Raw genomic sequence first — 20000 nt, forward strand, 5'->3', positions numbered from 1 at the left:
TGTCCTGTTATAGCAGAAATACCAAGCAGATTTTATGCAATGGAGTAGATAATGTTTTATGATAGTTTAAGGTAATGTGGAGTGAAAATGGCCCAACTTTAAAAACATTTAGTTTATCTACTACAAGGTAGTCCCTTGGGTTAGGGTTAGGGTTAGGGTTAGGGTTAGGGTTAGGGTTAGGGTTAGGGTTAGGGTTAGGGTTAGGGTTAGGGTTAGGGTTAGGGTTAGGGTCAGCTATGTTATTGTTTTCTGCACTGAACTGATTGTGCCTACCCATTCTAGCAAATGTTTAAATAACTTACATAAAACCTGCTACACTTTTGTATCCTAACACCCCTCCATACAACTACAAAATCTTATTACTTCTTACTGAGTTTTCTCTTAGAGTAGCTATGAAATACCTAAAATTTAAAAAAAATATTACATCAGCCACACAATGACCCATTTTTATGCATTGAACTGAGCAGCAGCAGCTCCTCTACATAGATGGAGATGTTGTGAAAAGCTTGTGCAGTTTGTCAGTGCTCTCCATGCACTTGCTTTTGTCTTGTCCACCTGCAGCAAGACCTCTGTCTGCAACAGAACAGCTGATGTTCCGTGGCTGAAGACTTGAGCTGGTGACTATTGCCCATGAACATTTCCCTCTCTATACTAGTGCAAGCTACAAGCCAAAACTCACCCGAGGTCAGTTTCAGAAAAGAAACAATATACACTTTCCCAAACGTGGATGTTCCTGAGAATCCACAGAATCACTCTCCTCTTTCACTGCCTGACAGAAGAATATTAGTAGTTTTCTGTGAAGGAAATGTTTCCTACCTTTGTATTCCTCTGTACAGAGACAAAGGGATCTCAATTCCAGTTGCCTCCATCTTTGGACACAAAATCCTCAGGAAAAAAAGTACTTTTTTTTTGCCCTTCCCTTCTAATTTTTTAACAAAGCAGTAAGCTGACAGCTGATGAACACAGCTGGCAAGAAACTGGCTCAGTGTACCGAGATTCTTGACTTGGTAGTAACATAGGTTTAGAATATGCAGTGGTATATCTATTCACTGTGGCTAGGAAGAAATGAGTAAAAGTAACAGAGAGACTCATTTTTCTGCCTGATAGGCTGGTATCTTTTTTTTGCTGCTGTCTATTATTGACTAGATCATATTGACTGTGATGCTTCAAACACTGTAATTCATCAGACAGATGCTGACTATCTACTTGTTCATTGTTTATTTATGAACAGGGAAAGATTTCCAAAGGTGTTCAGATCATTTAGAAGACAGTAATCAATTCATATATATTTTTTTATGTTACAAAATAATAAGCCTAAGTCAAATTATATTTTGTTGTACTAGATAGTAAAAAAATGAATCCTCAAGGGGCAAACAAACTGTTGTTACTGAAAGAATTACCCATCCAGGATGGACTCAGCTGCCTAACACCTCATTAACTATTTAGCAGTTCCTTAGAAGGAAAAATCTACTATACAGTGAATTCCTATCAATATTTAATACAGCAGTGCCTGGAGCACTGGACTGAGTTCCTTACTTGTGCAGATGGCATAAGCAAAGTGAATACTGCCACATCTCTTAATGGGGGAAATCTCAGATAAATCCCAAGGCTTCTTTCCTTTGTTCTGGTTTACTTTATATTCTTAGAATTGTTAGTGACCTGTTGCTGAGCATTTCTGCAGAGTTCATGCCAGTTTTTTCCTTTCACACACACAACAAGAGCACTTATTGATCACCAAGCAGTTTCATCAGAAAGCCAAAATTACACCATATTGACTTAATGCTACCATCTTCTGGTTTGGAAAGTACCTTTGCTAGCCCAACTAGTTGTAGTAAATTAATTTAATATTTTTCAATGAGATAAAACTCTCTAATTACCTAGATTTGGTACTTGATCACACACTATAAAAAAAATTGACCTTTCATTAGTATAATTTTCTTTCAGTTTTAGAATAATCCATCATAGTCAGAAAACTCCACCAAAATCTTGCTAGCTCTTTTGCTATTTCTCTACCGTCTGTGTCTCTATCCTGTTCCTAATTATAGAAATTCTGCCATCACAGTTAAATTTACAGCTGCCAGATTACAGCTAAATTGGTTCTCATCACTCTTTTAGCCTAGCCTCTGTTCTCAAGCTTTTCCATTTTTCTCTGTCCAGGCTTAGTTCTCGACCTAGTGTGACACTGCTGCAGGGACAAAGGAACCTATTAGTGCTTTACACTTAAAGTGTCATATCTGTCTAAAGTGTCCTGAAACAGAAGTGTAGGGATTTGTTTTTCACTGTTCCGTGGCAGAGCATTGTCATGTCATTTGTGAGGTGGGAACTTCACAATGTGAGATGCTGCTAAACGAAGAACACTAAATGATCTTAGTCTCAGCACCAACAGCTATCCCCAAGAAAAATAGTGGGGATTTCTTTGTAACCCCAAAGCAGCAGAGGCTGCCATGGATTGGACACAGGTGGAAAAGAAAGAGTAAAATGTGAGATTTCTAAAGGACTAAAAAATAACTCAGATTAATACTATTTTTAATGTTATCCAAACTATGTATTGTTATCTTATTTACTCCATCACCCTGTTCCCTGTAACCTAGTGACTCTGTTTTCAAATCTCTGCAAAAATATTGTGCTCTGAGATGAAGATAGCCAAAATATCTTTCTTCCCAACAGACTTGGACACAGCAGCCTATTCATTCCCACTTGGGCATGAAGTAATCTCCACTACCTAGCTGCCACAGCAGGCAATGAGGCAACAGAGTTACAGGGGGGGAAAAAAATTTTGCTTGTTCTCAAACCTATTTGTCATACATAATAAAGCGTTAGCAGACAGTGGAGATGTGATATGGATATGGCCCTTTTGATTTGACTTCCCTTACAACTCAAAACATCTTTGCCTTTAATTCTTTTTCTCGGGCTGCTCATATAACTCCACAATAAACACACATTGTCTCCTTGTTTCATTTTAAAGCCATTTGGGAACACTGTGGCAACATGCCATAAAAATTGGGCTTATTCCACTTCATTCCGCTAACTCAACTGTTCCACTAGATTTTTTTGGTCTCCTGAAGATTTATTGGAAAGTTTTATCTTTTGTAGCGCCCGGTCCTTCTGCCAGATGTACATGGAAGCTCTTAAAACTCAAAGCAATCTGTCAGAGGAGTTGTCAACAACCTTTTTACAATACTGCTGACCTGTTAATCTAGAACTGTCACTCACTAGTAGAACTCATTGTATTTCTGGTAGGAGAATCCCCAAGAGCACAGGGTTTTTCAAAAAATTAAAAATTAAAATTAACAAAACACATACAAAACTTTAAGGCTACCATTAAAAATAATGCCGTCTTACAAAAATTAGCAAAAGTAACTATGGTGTTTACCAATTCCTGTGATATATTTTCTGATGAGGGACCTGTCCCATAAAGTCAATAATGCCTACTTTGCTTTCTATATATATTTTCCCTGGGGACAAAAGATTGCATATCCAGCAGAAATTACAGAAAGTCTATGTCAAAGAATACAGATTTTAGGCATTTATTTACTTATATGTAGACCACATAAATACACATATTGTCATACGTTATGGTAATAACTTTATAACCTTGCTGTGATAGCAACTGTTCCAAGCTGTGCTTATGTACCACTGGTTCACTCAGGCAACGTGTGCATGTGGTCTATTCAGGTCTCCAAGTCAAATGTAATAACAATATTCTGTCAGAGTTTAGTGGAATAATTCATTTAGCCTATTTATGCATTTGTAAAGCTATTAGAATAATTCAGAGTCAAACGTACTTCCCCGAGGAATTCTGTAGTCTTAGATCAGTATTTACTTTGAGATCTTTGCTTGAAAGGAATTAAAATATACCTTAGCTGTGTTTTAAGCATATCAGTCTTGGTTTGTTCATCTCTTCTGTCTAAGGTAATCTAAGAAAATGGCCATAATCTGTTTAAGGAATGTATTTATTTCAAAAGATTTTTGGATTAAAACACTTCTCAACTTTGGCTGATGTTAGTTAGTGCCCCTGGCAATGTTCCTATTACATTAAGAATGTAAGAACAGCTGCACCAGGTCAGACAAAAGGTTTGACGTGTCCAGTGACATGTCATGGCAGTGTTGTCAGAGACACTTAAAAAAAAAAAAGGTGTCAGGAAAGGATAAGCATAAAAAGCATCCTGGATGGCAAATGCACTCTGACTTCACTGCTAGAAGTACTTAGTCTAATGTATAGATCTCATCTGAATTTTTATTATGCTGTCTGCTTCTTCAGAATGGTGTGATATGTGTATAATAGCTAGTGCCACGCTTGCTGCTTTCCTTCCTGATGACCTCACTGGTGCATTAGCTAAAGTGCATCTATCTTAACATCACTGCTTTCCTCTGTCTGTAGAAATATCTGCAAAATCACTAAGGGTCAGGTCACATCAGCTGTAACTGATCAATGAACCTCCACAATGGAGAAAGACCCAGAGGAGATGGGCAAAGATATGTTCCTGAGGCTCAGGGAAGAGCACTTTCTTTACCACAGCTGATGTAAAGAAAGCAGAACTTACCCCAACACAAAGGTGGCTGGCTTTTGGTTTAACCAATGGCTCTGAAAGTTGAGTGGACCAAAGTGTTGTGTAAATGTCCTTCCATAGGCTAATCAAAAAGGTGTGGGTGTCATCTTAAGACAGCTAGAGCTTCATGGGAGTAGTGTAGAAGTGACTCAGCTCAACATAGAGATACAAAAACTGAGAAACCAATAAAATATACTTCAGAGCAGCAGGTATGAGCTGGCTTCAACCAACCACTCCAACAATGGAAAGCATAGGGACGCCTGGAATGGGAATCAGGTTTTTGTTGTTATTCAGCTGTGTACTGCAATTGTTTTATTATCCTTGTGTTACATTTTCTGCGCAATACTGCACTATTCCTCCGCTGAATCCCTTGTAATGTCAAATATCTTAAAATAAGTAAACGTGGTATTAAAACATGAAAACTGTCCACATGTGGAGTTTCTGAATGAACCTGGTCTGGGAGTACTGGACACTAACATCCACCTAGTACAACAGGAGCAAAACTAGTTTTGATAATTTTTATTTGAAATGTCTTCAAGTTAATTTCATACACCTGCATTGCAAGATTATAAATCCCATGAAGGAAGAGAGTTGTTTATGGATACAGCTGTGGTAATCACATATCCTCTGACAGCTCTCTTCCAGGATTTTCCTGGAAAGCTGTGAGAAGCTATGAGAAAGATCAGAGAAAAGTATGAGAAATAATTCTCACCTCTACTTGCTGCGCCTGTTGTTGTGCACATGTGGAATGTGTTATGGAGATTGCTTACCAAAGGGTGGTTTCTCAATTGGTGGTGGTGTTTGGATTCATTGACCAATTGGACCCTCATGTGCATAGGACTGTCTGGCAACTGATGGGTTTTTCTTAGTACTATAGCATACTATTGTAACGTATCGTATCGTATCGTATCGTATCGTATCGTATCGTATCGTATCGTATCGTATCGTATCGTATCGTATCGTATCGTATCGTATCGTATCGTATCGTATCGTATCGTATCGTATCGTAACAATAAAGCAATTGATCAGCCTTTTGCAGTCACGGAGTCAATGCTCATCATTCCCTGGTGGGGACCACTGCTACCATATACAGCTAGCAGGGATGGCATGAGATTAAAGTGTGAGCAAATGCAGTTTTAACGTCAGAATAAGCATCTTCAATTTTAGATCTGCAATATCATGGCATTGCTTCTGAAGATAAAGTCAAGGTTCATCTCTTGAAGCTTCACTGGCAAAATGGCAAAATCACTAAGGCTGACACCACAGAAAGTCTGTCCATCTCTGTTTTCTACCTCATGTAATTTATATGTGCTGTATATGCTTACAATATGGCTTCTTTCTAATTTTAATAAGACTCTTTAGTTTTCTTGTCACAGATGTCTTTATCATTACCTTTAAGATAGGACAAAGTAAAGAATATACTTTATTTTATTAAGTGGGAAATACACATATTTTTACGTGGGGAAAAAAATCAGGCTACAGTGTCCTAACTAATGCAGAATAAAAAAAACATTAATAAAATGCAGTTTACCCATGTTGAGGTGAGAATAAAGACTGAGGTCCCAGAGGGAGGAAGCAAGCAAACAATGTTTTTAAATATTGTTCTAGACTGAAAGAGAAAATGAGACTAAAGGGAGACCTCATTACAGTCTTCAACATCTCTGTTAGGGGGAGAGAAGAGGCAGACCCTGACCTCTTCTCTGGGGGGCACAGTGACAGCACCCAAGGGAACGGCCTGAAGTTGTGTAGGGGAGGTTTGGGCTGGACATCAGGTAAAGGTTCTTGCCCCAGAGGCTGTTTGGGCACTGGAACAGACTCCCCAGGGCAGGGGTCACAGCACCAGCCTGACCGACGGCAAGGACAGTTTGGACAATGCTCTGGCACATGGTGTGACTTGGGTTGTCCTATGCAGGGCCAAGAGTTGGACTCCATGATCCTGACAGGCCTCTTCCTGCTCAGCATGATGCTGTGCAAGAAATAAAGAAAGAAAAAAGATACAGGCGCACAAATAAAAAGTTCCTGTGAAAGAAATTCTTGAAAGATGTTGTTATTGCCTGGGGATCACAGGAATTCTAAAGCATGTGAAATTACAAATGTATGGCACATAGAAAGGCTATTGACTCTTAGATTTCCAAAAATTTTATATGTATCCCTGTGACAGGGGAGCACATAGATTTTTACATGCTATTCTTGTGAATACAGAGTCTGACATTCCTATATATGATGCTTGTGTGGACTAAAATGTAGCAAAGCATTCATTCATGGTACTTTTATTTAATGTATAAGCAAGGAAATACAGAAAACATTGGTCATTTTAGCATACCAAAAGGTTAAATACTTCATTAAAAGCCACTGTTTTTCACTTTAGGGTGAATAATCAAGTGCTTACAAGCCTCTTTATTTGATTCACAGTTATTCATAGCTATAGCTAAGAATGCTCAGAAGCGTAGGTAGAGAAATACTTATCTGTTAGGAGCAAGAGCATCTTGTGGGTTGCTGAGTCTATTTGCATCCAGTTTTATTATCTACAACAGAAAAATGCTGAAAATTATGAAATTGTTCTGTGAAGAACAATGGAAGTTAATGGAACACTGAAAAGCAGGTTATTACTGAGTTCCCAGAGTCACTCAGTTCCCAATTTATCAAAGATTCTTCAGTCAGAGGGAAACATAAGCATCAACTAAAGAGAAGATACAGAGCATAACAGAGTATAACAGAGCACTTAGACACAGCAGACAAAGGCTAGAAGAACCAAAAGGGATAAAAGCTGTAGCTTGACAAATTTGATACAGTTGTCTAACAACTAGTTTTACAGTATCACCAGGTTACAGCTGTCCAGGGATATCAGATTGTCCATCCCTCAGATTTTCTTTCATTTCAAGACTGGACATTATTTGGGAAGGGAGATGCTTCAGCAATCACAGAAAAAAATGAAGTGAATTTACAGGGTCTAGCATTTAAAATCAGATGAACTATGATAACAATAACTCTAGCCTTTAAAATTCTGAGCCAAAGTACTTTTCTTTTTAAATTTAGTGTCTTTTATCCAAGGGATTTTAAACGCTTAACAAACACAGACTAATTAACCCCCTCAACACTTGTGAAAAGTAGGTAATTACTAGATCTGCTTTTCAGATATGTAAGCTGTGAATCTGTAAAGTTAAGTGATTTGTCAAAGGTTGTGGAACAAGCAAATATCAGATGTGGACTGCTGGAAAATCTAGGTTGTGAGAACACAAAACTACACAATTGCATTATATTCTGGACAGAATGGTTGATCTTTTAACATCTTAACAGTCAGGTGGTGTTAACTAAGTATTTGCAATGGATAAGTATTTGCAACAGAAAGAGATCTGAATAGAGGAGGTAAAGGATTTTAGTGCTGATCAGTGAAGCTGGCAGGTTATTGAAAAAATACCAGGGAGAGGTTACAGTTTATTTAACAAACGTAAACCAGCTAATGATATAAATAAAGCTGGGGGTGCAGTGCTTTTTCTTTGAAACGATGGTGGAAGATGCTCATAAATATGCTTATAAATATGTTAAAAGGCACTTTTTCTTGAAACTACTTGCCACAGACAGCATGCTCTAAGTTTCCACTCCCTATCTGATTAAATACAGCTTGGTGCTGCCTGGTATCAGCAGGCAGGGTGTCCATAAATCCTGGCCTGGATTATGTTATGTTAAACTCAGCAAAATTCTGATTTCACTGTAAGCAGTAGTAAAATTCTTTCAGACTTCAGTCTCAATGCTGGTGCAGTTCCTAATGAAGAGTATTTTGGGTACTGCTGGAAAAAGCATTATTCCTCAGTTTTAATTTTTCTTAATGGGGTGGCTTCTACAGAAACTATGATGCTGTTAGGCAAGTCTTGTTGACTCTTCAAGAGTGGCTGAGGACAGCATACAGAGAGAACCATAGCTTTCAGAACTGCAATATCATGGAATTGCATCTGTGGACAACTACCTGAGCTAGTAGGGACCTTCAATCCACAGCCAACCATAACTTCAGGGACTTACAGAAAAGTGACACAGATGCTTCTAGAGAAGTACTGAATAACTTCAGGGACTTACAGCTGTGACACAGATGCTTCTAGAGAAGTACTGAATTTAAATGCCTCAGGCCTCCCAGTAGAAAAGAAGACAAAATTCTTCTCTACCTCTCTTTCTAAAACACACTGAGATGCTGAGTATCTAAACTTGGCCTCAAATATTCCCTTTGTTTACAACAAATTATATTTTCCAGGTATTCTTCTACAGGCTGAGCAGGATATGTCTTGATACCTGCATAATGCAACAAATAAAAAAAATTTCTTGTATATTTTGTAGTGAAATTTGCAAGCTTATGAAATACTTTCCTTTTTCTTTCTGTTAGCTGTAAATAAAAGAAAATTAGGCTAGAAGATCTGGCACAGTATTCTAAGATTTAATGCCACTGAGTTGTATATTGCAGATATTCTCTTTTGTGTTGTTATGTTTCTTACTCACTGCGAGTGAAATCCAGATCTCACTGAAGTCCATGATGAATTTTGCATCCATCTTCTTAAGCAGACCAAATTAAAAACTTGAAATGTAAAAGGTCTAGGCCTATACACATGTCTGAGAGGTTACTGGCAAGAAAGGCTGAATACTTTCAAACAATTGTTATGCATATGCAGTACAAACAATAGTATATTGTGTATGTGGAAACTTTGTGCAAGTCTGAGACCTTTACTGCTTCTGTGCCTTTTGATGTTAAACTGCCAGTTCTTTTAAAATGCATGCTACCAAATTACAGCCAGCTCTTATAAATCAACAAAAAGTAACAAAAGCAATGAGCAGCTAGAGAATATCAGTGTAATATGAGTACAGCTATACCTGACAAATGTAACCTGACTTGCTTTTTAAATGCAGTTTCTTAAATGAGTATAAGAAAAAAGATAAACACAGTAGATGAGGAAAAGGGGAATGGACAGTAGAAGCATTTTTGGGAAACAATACAACAAAGCATCTGGTTTTTTCAGTTCTCTAAAGGGCTGACATGCAGGGGACTGTTCTTTTCCAACCTTTTTTAATTTTAAATGCTTCCACATAGCTTTAATGTATTCCATCTATGCTTAGAGAAAATAATGAACTGATGAATAGATGATACTTTGAAGGGATTAACTGACTGCTGCAGAACAAACTAAATCGACTGCAAACTACCCCCAAAACTTAGTGAACTTATTATTTATAGTTCCTTTCCAATAAAAAAAGCAATATAGTCAATATTAAGTAGTCTTTCTTTGAAAATTGTAGTTATTTTGATAAAAAGTGCTGTCAAAGCAACAAACATTAATGACACAAACTGTAGATCATTCACTTTCATGTAGGGTTTATGAGGTTCCTTGTGAGAATACTTCATAGTTAAAGTATGTCTTCCCTTGAGTATCACATGAGCATTTAATTTTTGTTTTGGCATAGGGCCCATTGTGTTTATGAGGTTCTTTAGAGAAGTGGAATTGATAGCCACAAAAGAAAAATTGAGATTCCTTATTTTAAACATTATTATAACCTTCCAAGGTTTTCAGGACCAAAATAAAAAAAAAAAAAAAGTGCTCTTTTAAGGAGATAGATAGATAAGGACTTCATTGCAAAAAAGCTTTAGAGGTCTACATTTAGTCTGACAATATAAATAGTCATATCAGGCTTTATACTTTTGAGCTATTTATTGTGCTATAATGATATCCTTTGCTGCTTTGCCAGTTACACTGCATATCATGTATTACACTTTCTTGATCTACAGTATTTTTGTTGACAAGGATAAGTTTGCAGGTAAAACTTCAACTCAATTGAATAGCCTTTGATTTTCTCATAAGCTTTTCCATTACTAGCAAAAATTAATCACATTTTTTATTAATATTGATTTATTGTCGGTCACATATGTAAATTTACACTACAGATAAAAGAATCCCTTAAGTTGTAAACCTATACCATGGAGCATGATCTTGCAGGTACAAGTCATGCAAAAGAAACTGTGCTGTGTCAGATCTGCATGATTTTGGCAAGATTGTGTTAAGTGTCTTGTTACAGCTCTTCTCGTAAGTGACTTTATGACAATTTGCAGGGATTCTGGCCACAAACCTGTTTTATAACAACATACTAATTTTCTTTTACTTTAACACATGGAAGATTTATCCACTCTAGGTCTAATACTGTTGAATTAATTTCTGTAAAATTCTAAACATCCTTTACTGCACCAAAGATAAGGAGAGATGAACATGGTCTGTGTGACAGTCTCACTCAGCACCCTGCAGGAGCAGGATGTTTTACTGAGAACTGTGATACAGCAGTTGCAACCTTAGTGGTACACCCTGAACAAAGAACATCCACTCTGCAGATAACTAGGTCATATAGACAGACTCAGAACTTAACCTCAAGGTTCTATTAAACGGGAATATGTGGCAATAAAATCAAGTAGCAAATTCCTTCTGATAAAGTTCTGATATTCGATTACATGTCAAAGGAGGATCAAACCAATGAAATCCTAGGTAACTTAGTAATAAAAAAACCTCCACTCTGACTATTGACCTCAGACCTCAGAGTGCCACATTCTGATTTGATTTGCCCCAGGGTTTTTCCCTCTTCCCTTTCTTTCCCCTCTGAAGTAAAGTTTAATAGTTACACAAAATTAATCATTACTCCTATTTCTTGGCTCAGGGAAGATGCAGTAACATTTGTACAGCAGAAAACATCAACTGTCACTCACAGTGAAAAACTTTTTACTGTTTTAAGTGATTTAATTGGCAGCCTTTAGATAATGTGATTTTCCATTCTGTTTCTACCATATGCCTGTTGACAAAAGGATTTCAGAAGTGTAAGACAATTATTGTTTGTTTTCTTTTGTTTATGCTGAAATGCTAAATGATCTAAGAATACACAGTGGATTTTATAAGATACTAATATTCTCTCCTAATTGAATTCTTTTCAAGATCTTACTTCTACCCTTTTAGAATTAATATCTAGTCCTTCAATTCTTAATTTTAGCATTTTTCTTCAACATTTGTAAAATATTTCATAACTGTATTTCAGTTATCTTGTAGCTGGATTCCACTATCTCCTGTATTCTTCCCTTTGAAATGGAAGGTCGAAAAAATTAGTTTTGAGAACACCTTTCCAATGTCAAAGGTAAGATGCATGTCTTTGGAGTGCCTATGGCCAAGGTCCAAAATGAAGGACAGTAAAAGCAAATGATTGCCAAAAAGGTGTGAAATTAATTTCTTAACTATACAAGTCTCTTGTAACTTCAATTTAAAAGAGTAAGATTTTAATGAATAATTTTCATTAAGCTGAGAGGTCTGTGCAAAAGCTCATCTGAGATGAAACTTATTAAAAAATCATAATGAAGGAAGAGGGATCATGAGTGCCAAAAGACTACTTTCTCTCATCTAAGTTTTTGATATTATAGTCTGAGAAAATAAAATTCTCATATTTTTTCCTCTGACAGTACAATGCTCTAGAAGGCTATGGCACAGCTGATGGTAAGGAGAATAATATTAACTTAAAATTGGCACCGAGAAAACAATGCAATTCAAACTGTTGCAATGTTTTCATAAATCCGTTCTCCACTCCATAGCATAAATCCACAGCACCTTCACTGACAGTGAGATTGCAACTGAAGGCTTGTTAAACAGTCCTAAAATAATTTAACCTTGTTGCTTTTCTGCATTTAGCTTTCCATGATGATTATCAGACTGGCATTTGTCAAGCTGATGTCTGTTTTGTTGGCACAGATCACACAAGGCAGCTAATTCTGTTCTGTTCTTGTTTGGCTGAGTCTAATCTCCTGGAATTCAAGAGTCAGCTAAACTTGGTAAACCATGCAGTGGAAATGGTTGCCTACAAAATCTGAAACAATTGTGATATATTAGTGGACCTCTCTGATTTAGGAATAAAGAGGGCTAAGAAAATGTGCTTTCTCTCATGACTCTGTCTTGAAAGTTGTTGTTTGTTGTGCTCATAAATGTCTTTGATAACCCTTCTCTTTCTATTTCATGTTGGAATTCACACAAGTACAGTACTACAAATAAGAGGTACCCAGGATGAATGTGATATTTGCTATTTCAAAAACATTTAGGCCTCACTCTTCACACTCTAATCTGCAAACTGTTCATAAATGTTGTTTCTAAAAGAAAGGGTTTATTTTCTCTCAGTTTCATGAGTCTAAGAATAGGCTTTTTAATTAAAAGCATTGCTGAAGTCCAAACAGCTAAAAGCACTGCAAGGGTCTTCCACCCCACCTACAGTAAATAATTCTTCAGTGTTTCATCACTGAAATCTCTGAGGTTTCTTTCTTCCAGCTAAACCTTCCAAAGGGCATAGTTGCACACAGACTTCTCCAGAATTTGCTGGCTAATTAACTGTAGTAAATATCAGCCTGTTTTCTGTTTGTTCTTTTAACCAGATTAGATTTTCTCCCCAGCGCAAAGGACCTTGTTCCATGGCTGCAGTACCAGCGGAGCTGCTGCTGTACAAAGCAAACAGCGTGGGGTGAGAGGCTGCACCAAACAGTCATGGGGGAACCTTTGTGCCGTGCTGACCGACGGCTTGGAGACCACCATCTGCACAGGCCATGTGTCACCCATGGCACCCAGCAATGCCCTGTCAGGTCTACTCCCCTGGTCAGGAAAGCATCTCCTCTGCACAGAGCTCTCCAGCCTGTGACACGTGCTGAGCCTGCCTTAGCGAAGGAGCTCTGAAGTTTCCTGAATGGAGATCCTGTCTCATGCCATTCAGCAAACTCCTCAGACTGTCTTTAGACTACAAAGCTCTTACTTGTGCAACCTATCAGGGCAGTGATAGCCTCCAGTGCTAACTCAGTCCAAAATTGTGGCACGATCTGTAATAACCTACTCTGCAGCTCTGTTGTTTGGGGTTTTTAAAAGTTGATTCATTTTCACTAAGGTGAGTAATGTTAGTTAATGGGCGGTGCTGTGTGATGAAGGAACAGTGTCAAAGTCTAAGGCTTTGCTATGTACTGAAAGATATGCACAAGCAAGCAGAGGGTTTTGCAACAATAGGAACTGTTTTTTACAGCTTATGATTCATAAGTAAAATGAACAGCAAGAATAATGGCTGCAGTTGCACAAACTTAAATTGAAAATTATCCTGAAAGTTGATTAAGTTCTGAAAATTATGAAAGGGTATTCTGTCAATTTTTTTATTCTTGTGAAGTGTACTATTAATAATAAAAATTAATAATCATGTTTACTGAATAGGGGTTTATGGCAATCAAGTACAGGATTTTCATCATGTTTCCAGGTGATAACCTGTGCCTTGATTTTCTAACTTGTTTTCCTTCACTTATCTAAACACAGACAAAAAAAATACCCTAGCTGTCTATCCCGAGCAACAAGGCTTAAACCAGCAACAAACAAAAGACAGCATGCCCATAAGCAAGATCAGTGATTTCTCCATTAGTCAATGCATCACTGCAAAACCAAAACCCACATATACCTGCAAGCACCTGTTTCTGATCATATTATTGTGAATTCAGTGTTTGGCTTTACATGCATGTAAACCTCTTTTAGTCTTCTGTGGGTTTTGTTTTGTTTGTCTGTTATTTTTTAAATCTCCTTCTGTCTGTTTTGAAAAGACTGCTTGAAAAGAGAGTTTCTAAACAAATGGTGATGTTCTAGACCACCATATGCAATTATGCAGTGCAGAAAAAGAATCCTGAAAGGCTAACTTTCATCATAAGGAGTCTGGAAAAATGCAGTCTCAGCATGTGCATTTGAACGGCAAGCAACACAAAATATCATTTAAGAGTATCACAAGGTCAAACAGGATTAATATTTACCTTAGCTGGTTTGAGTCCTGCCCTGTCATCATAGGAGATGCATGGATGCTGAAATGAGAGCCTGCTCATGTAACATAATCTGTATAACCTGTATAACCTATCTGCTCAATACAGAGCTTTTTGCAGGAGTAAACAGCAATCTTTGCAATAACTAAATTAATACTGTCCACTGTCTCTGTTCGGATTTTTTTTCCCCCTGGATTATACTTTATTTTTACAGTACAGTACTTAATCTTTCTTGCTCCTACAAGCTTTAAATACTTGCTTCTACAGTGATAATACCAAAATTGGAGGTTTTGCAAGATCCTGACTCTGTAATAAATTAAGATTGAACAATTGCTTTCAAAAGTCTTTAAAAAAGATCTTAAAATTAATGTCTTTAGGGATTGAAGTGGATGGGAAAAGGAAAGCTCCATATTTATCCTAGGGCCATGGCTTCTCTTGCTTCAACTTTATTGATGAGGTATTTCAGTTATTCTTATTGAATCAATATTGATGACAAATCAGTGCAATGATCTTTACATTTTGTAAAGACAGACACTCTACACAGGCTCTTGAGTGGGTAAGACCAAATGCTTTTATTTGGCCTTTCAAAATGACAGTATTAAAATATTTTTAACTACACAAAGGCATAAATTTTGAACTCTTTAAAGTATGTCAACAAAAAACCTCCTCATAACTAAATATTTAGCAAACATGAGCAAAAATACTTATGAAGGCAAACAAACACAAACTTGAATGGCAACACACTATATATAAGTTATTATCTACATATATGGAGGGGACATTGCATTTAACTTCAATACTTCTGTGTCTAGGAATAGATAAGTAACCTGCTTCCATTTATGCTTTTAAAAATCTTGTGCCTTGTAATTTTCTCCCTTGTAAATTCTGGGGATTAAAAAAAATAATGAAATAGCTATATGAAGGTAGGAAATACTTTGGCTTCTTCTCAAAGTTTTCCTCAGTGCATTAAACTTTGCAAATTTTCAGACTCACATTCAAAGTTATGTGCTGAAGAGATCTTGCCCAATTTGTGAGCTAAAGATCTTTTCACTGCTCAGCCAGACACACAGGATTTGAGCTGACAAACTGAAATGGAAGTAAAGTTGGTAACTAGACTATCATTAAAAACAACAGCAAATTCTGAAGAACCATATGCAAAAAGGAACATGCATGATTCCTGGACAAAATAAAATTCCTGAAAATATCTCTGAAAAATACCCCTCTAAAAGTTATCTAAAATTCAATTACTGCATTTTGTGCTATGGCATTTTCTTTTATTTTTATACAAGGGTCTTGAACTTGCTTCTTTGAACATCCAAACCCATGAAGTTATTGAGCCTCAGTACATTCCTCAGTAGAGTAAACATATAATCTATCCCTGGTTAGTGGACTGGAAAATGAGGGTTAGGGGAGCAAGGGAGTCGCCAGACAGCGTAATAAAAAGAATATTGAGAATCTTAATTTAATTCTGCTATTCTAGCAAGTTGAAAATATTCAGATGCACAAGTAAATACTGGTTCAGGTTTGTCTGAAGTCATTTCCTTATATTCTTTTCATAAGATTATTTCTTCTTTCTATGAGGAAACAAAAGACAAAAGAAAGAGGGAGAACATACACAGAGTCTCTCACAGACTCTGAGATTAAAATATTTTTAAGTTAGAGAAATCACCTCGAAAAAAAGGCTCTTATTCTGTTGAGAATATTTGCAATCAAATTAGGAACACCCTTCTCTATAAAGATTTCAGTAATTCTCTCCAACAGTATTGTTTATGTCTATGGTACCTAACCCCTCTCATATGGAAATTAGTCCAAGATTTTATTCAGAATTATTATTTTACAGTTTATAGTATCAGGGATTGCTGTAAAAGATGAGAGAATTTTTGATGATTAACCATCCTGTTCAATTTGCAAGACTTGAAGCTGAGATTGCTTCTAAATAATTTTTTGTCAACATGTTTATGCAATCAGAGAGTGATTAAAAAGATAAGAAAGCATGATGCTTTCAGGTCCTGAAAAATACAGGTCCAGGGTTACTGCTGATAAAAAAATATGCTGAAATTTTGTTCAGCCTTTTAACAAAATGTTGCAGATGATTTAAACACAGACCAACCATAGGAAAATATATACATTTTTGCCTGGTTATATTTAATAAAATTTTACTAAAATGTTAACACATGATTTTCAAATGCACATTCCCACAAAATTTAGGGAAAAAAGAAAATAATTTTAAGATGCAGCTATATATTTCACTGATTTGCAGTATGCATCCATTTTTCCAGAATGAGCTTTTCTTGATTCTCAGGGTTTTAACAAAAGGAAAGAGCCCATGATATTTGCCTGTTTAATATATTTAAAGTAATTGGAGGTAATATCAGAAAAAAGGTGGATTGGGTCCTATCAGTTAGTTTTACATCTGAAGCACTGCTCAAATTTATAGAAGATAAAAATCATACATACAAGCTATAGGAAAAATGCAGAGATATATTGGTTATTTTCTGTTTTATGAGTGACAAAGTATCCCTGAATGGCAAAGACAAGAGCTTAAATTATATTTCAACAACTCTACCTACATTGTCCAGAAATTCTTGGTATCTTGAACAGATAAAAACTATTTATGGTGCTACAATGATAATGTGCATTGTTAATGGCATTCAGCAAAGAAAGAAAATATTCAGATATATCACTTTTCCCTCAGACAAAGTCTTAGGCTATACATAGTTTAATTAATTTGTGCTATGTGATCAATTAAGGTAGTGACTGCAGCACAGCACACCAACCCTCAGGAGCTCTGTGCAGCCACTGAAGAGGTACAGGCTCTGCAGTGGATGGTAAAGGTTCCTTTGTGCTAAAGGTCCAGGGGCAGCTTGTCAGAGGCAGCTCCAAACACTCACTGTGCACACATACAAATTTTTCTAAACCCTGTATTCAAAATAGTTTCATTGGTGCTGGATCACTTGTTAACAGTCTTTACCTTTCTGCCTAATGAACACTAATACCAGGGGGCATTGGCACACAGAAGCATTTTACAACTGTGCTATCAATAATTGTGTAATCATGTAATCATGAAAATGGGGAATAGGCTAGAAGCTGGCAAGTTCCTGTGTACTGCAAGTTCCTGTGTACTGCACAGTTCTGTGAAGTGGTTATGTAAAAAATATTCTCACCTTCTCTTTATTAAACTGGTATTTGGTTTTACTTGTGGAATTAATTTACATATTCAGTCCAAAGGATTTTTGTCTCTGTATTGTTTATAAACTACTAAGATACAGTCACCTACAGCTTGCTTGCTAAGTAAAGCAGGGGAAAAGGATATACTCCTGCTACTGTTAGTATCTTTTGGATTTTTTCCCCCGTTATTAATAATTTGCCTTCTTTTCGCAGCTCTGTATGTGTTAAAAAAAAAAAAAAAAAAAAAAAAAACAAACCAAATCATTGCAGTCCTGGAAAGACATTTTATATACTAGATTAAGGTCTGACTCTGCTATTAAAATGCATTTTATGTTGTACAAACTGACCCTTTGCTCTTTCCCTGTGATACTTCTCACAAGGAGAACAAAGAGGGGAAAAAAATATATTAAGCTTTTCTTGCAAATGTGGCTGAGTATGTTCTTCGGGGAAAAAGAAAGTGTTATTTATTTATTCTGCTTCCTACAAGGGCAGTGATTTCCACATGTCTTTCTGTGCTGGAGAAAAAAAGACTAAAGAAATATTGGATGTGTTTATGCCTTTTAAAAGAACTCAGTTCAAAGACGGAAAAAAACCCCGGAATTGCTGGGATTCTTATAATGAAAAGGAATGTTTGAGTTTGAGTTTACGGTGCCTGTTATACCTGGGTCATTTACTTGGCTGATGTACTTTGTACACTACTAACACTAATCTACAGATGTCAACACACTGTAAACAAGGCTGGAGGAAGACCATGGGGAGAGAAGTTTTTAAGCTTTTAATAGCAAAGCTTTGAAAATCGTAAAATATTTTGGTAAAAAAAACCAAAACAAGCAAACGAACAAATAACCCCCACCCCCAAAACTAAAAAAATACCCCCAAAATTTTTAAAAACCAACCCAAGGGGTTTGATTATTTCTCTTTAACTCCAGCCCACGCTCCGTCGCTTCAGTGACTTCCGAGCGGAGGGCGAAGAGCAGGAATCGCGGGGAGTTTGGATGATGCGATCGGTGAAGATTAACCCGCAGTGTCCTTCTTCGTTCGCACTGAGGAAAACCACAGGGAACTCAGCGGCCCGACGAGCAGCGGCGCGGCAGATCCGACCCCGAGCAGGATGCGGCCGCCGCTCCACCCGCGCTGCGCCGCCGCGCCGCTGGGGGGAGTCGGGGCGCTTCCGAAGGAGCCGCGCCTGCGGCGGGAGCGGCCCCCGGGCCCGGGACGGGGCAGGACCGGCACGGGACGGGACGGGACGGACGCGGCGCTGGCCGACGTCACCCTAGCAACACCGGCGGGCGGGAGCTGCGGGAGGAGGCTCCGGTCCTGCCCGCCCGCGGGGGCCGCTCACCTGTCCGCGCCGCGCCCTCCCCGCACCCGCGGGCATTTGGCGGCAGAACGCCGGGCCGGCGCCCATCATGCCCTGCCGCCGGTGTCGGGGTGTCGGCGGCGGCGGGTGGTGGAGCGGAGCCCCCTCTGCGGCTGCGGAAGATCGGCCCGCGCCCCGCCGGGTCCCGCTGTGCCGCGCTGCGCGGGGCCGGCGCTGCCGCGCGTCGCCCGGGGTGTGGGTGCCCAGCCCCGGCGCGGAGGAACGCGGGGAAGGAGTCTGCTGTTTCGACGGAATTTCTCGGCACACTGTTTTTCGTGGCAGGCGGAAACTCGTCCACACGCGGGTCCCGCGCAATACCTGTCGCAGCATCCGGCAATGAAATGGTTACCTTTAGCAGTAAGGCTGCACAGGAACCACTCCGAATTCTTAGTAATTCAATTAGTCAGGTTTCCAGAAGGTGGGGTTGGGTATTTTTTTGGCACGGAGGAGGAGAAGCCCGGAACGACGCCTCCCTTCTCCTCCCTTCTCGTGTTGCAAGCCAATCAGGTCGAGGTGTAGGGAAAGGAAAAAAAAAAAAAAAAAAAAGAGAAAAAAAAAAAAAAAAGAAAGAAAAAAAAAAAAAAAAGGAATCTGTAAGCAAACAGCAGGCTATGTCCTGACTGGCTGCGGCGGCAAATTCCCCCCTTTCCAAAGTAAACTGCATGCAAAAATCCCACATGATCAAGCAGCAGCGCCCGTGTTTCGAGCTGGCTGCCTGCACCTCCTCCTCGTCTTCATCCCTCACGCACACCGGCGCCAGATCGGACCTTCGCGTGTGCATGTATGTATGCGTGCTCTGCGTGTGTGTCTGTGTGTGTCTCTGTGTGTGTGTGTGTATGCGTGTGCGTGCGTACCTCGCTATACCGCGTATACATCTCTGCGGCTGCCTGTCGCACACACGCATGCACAGAGACAGCTCAGCACGCCAGGCTCCTAGCTTTTCCAGGTTGCTGATGTCGGATTTTCACGCAGTGAAGGGACCGGTCATTGCAAAAGGGGGCGTGACTGTTTAAAGATTTTTTTCCTCCCATAAAGCATTTTTTTTTTTCAAAACTGACTTTTGCCCCTCCAATCCTCGTCGCTCTTTACGATCCCTCCCTGC

This window comes from Serinus canaria, chromosome Z (genome assembly GCF_022539315.1).
Source record: "Serinus canaria isolate serCan28SL12 chromosome Z, serCan2020, whole genome shotgun sequence".
NCBI classification, from domain to species: domain Eukaryota; kingdom Metazoa; phylum Chordata; class Aves; order Passeriformes; family Fringillidae; genus Serinus; species Serinus canaria.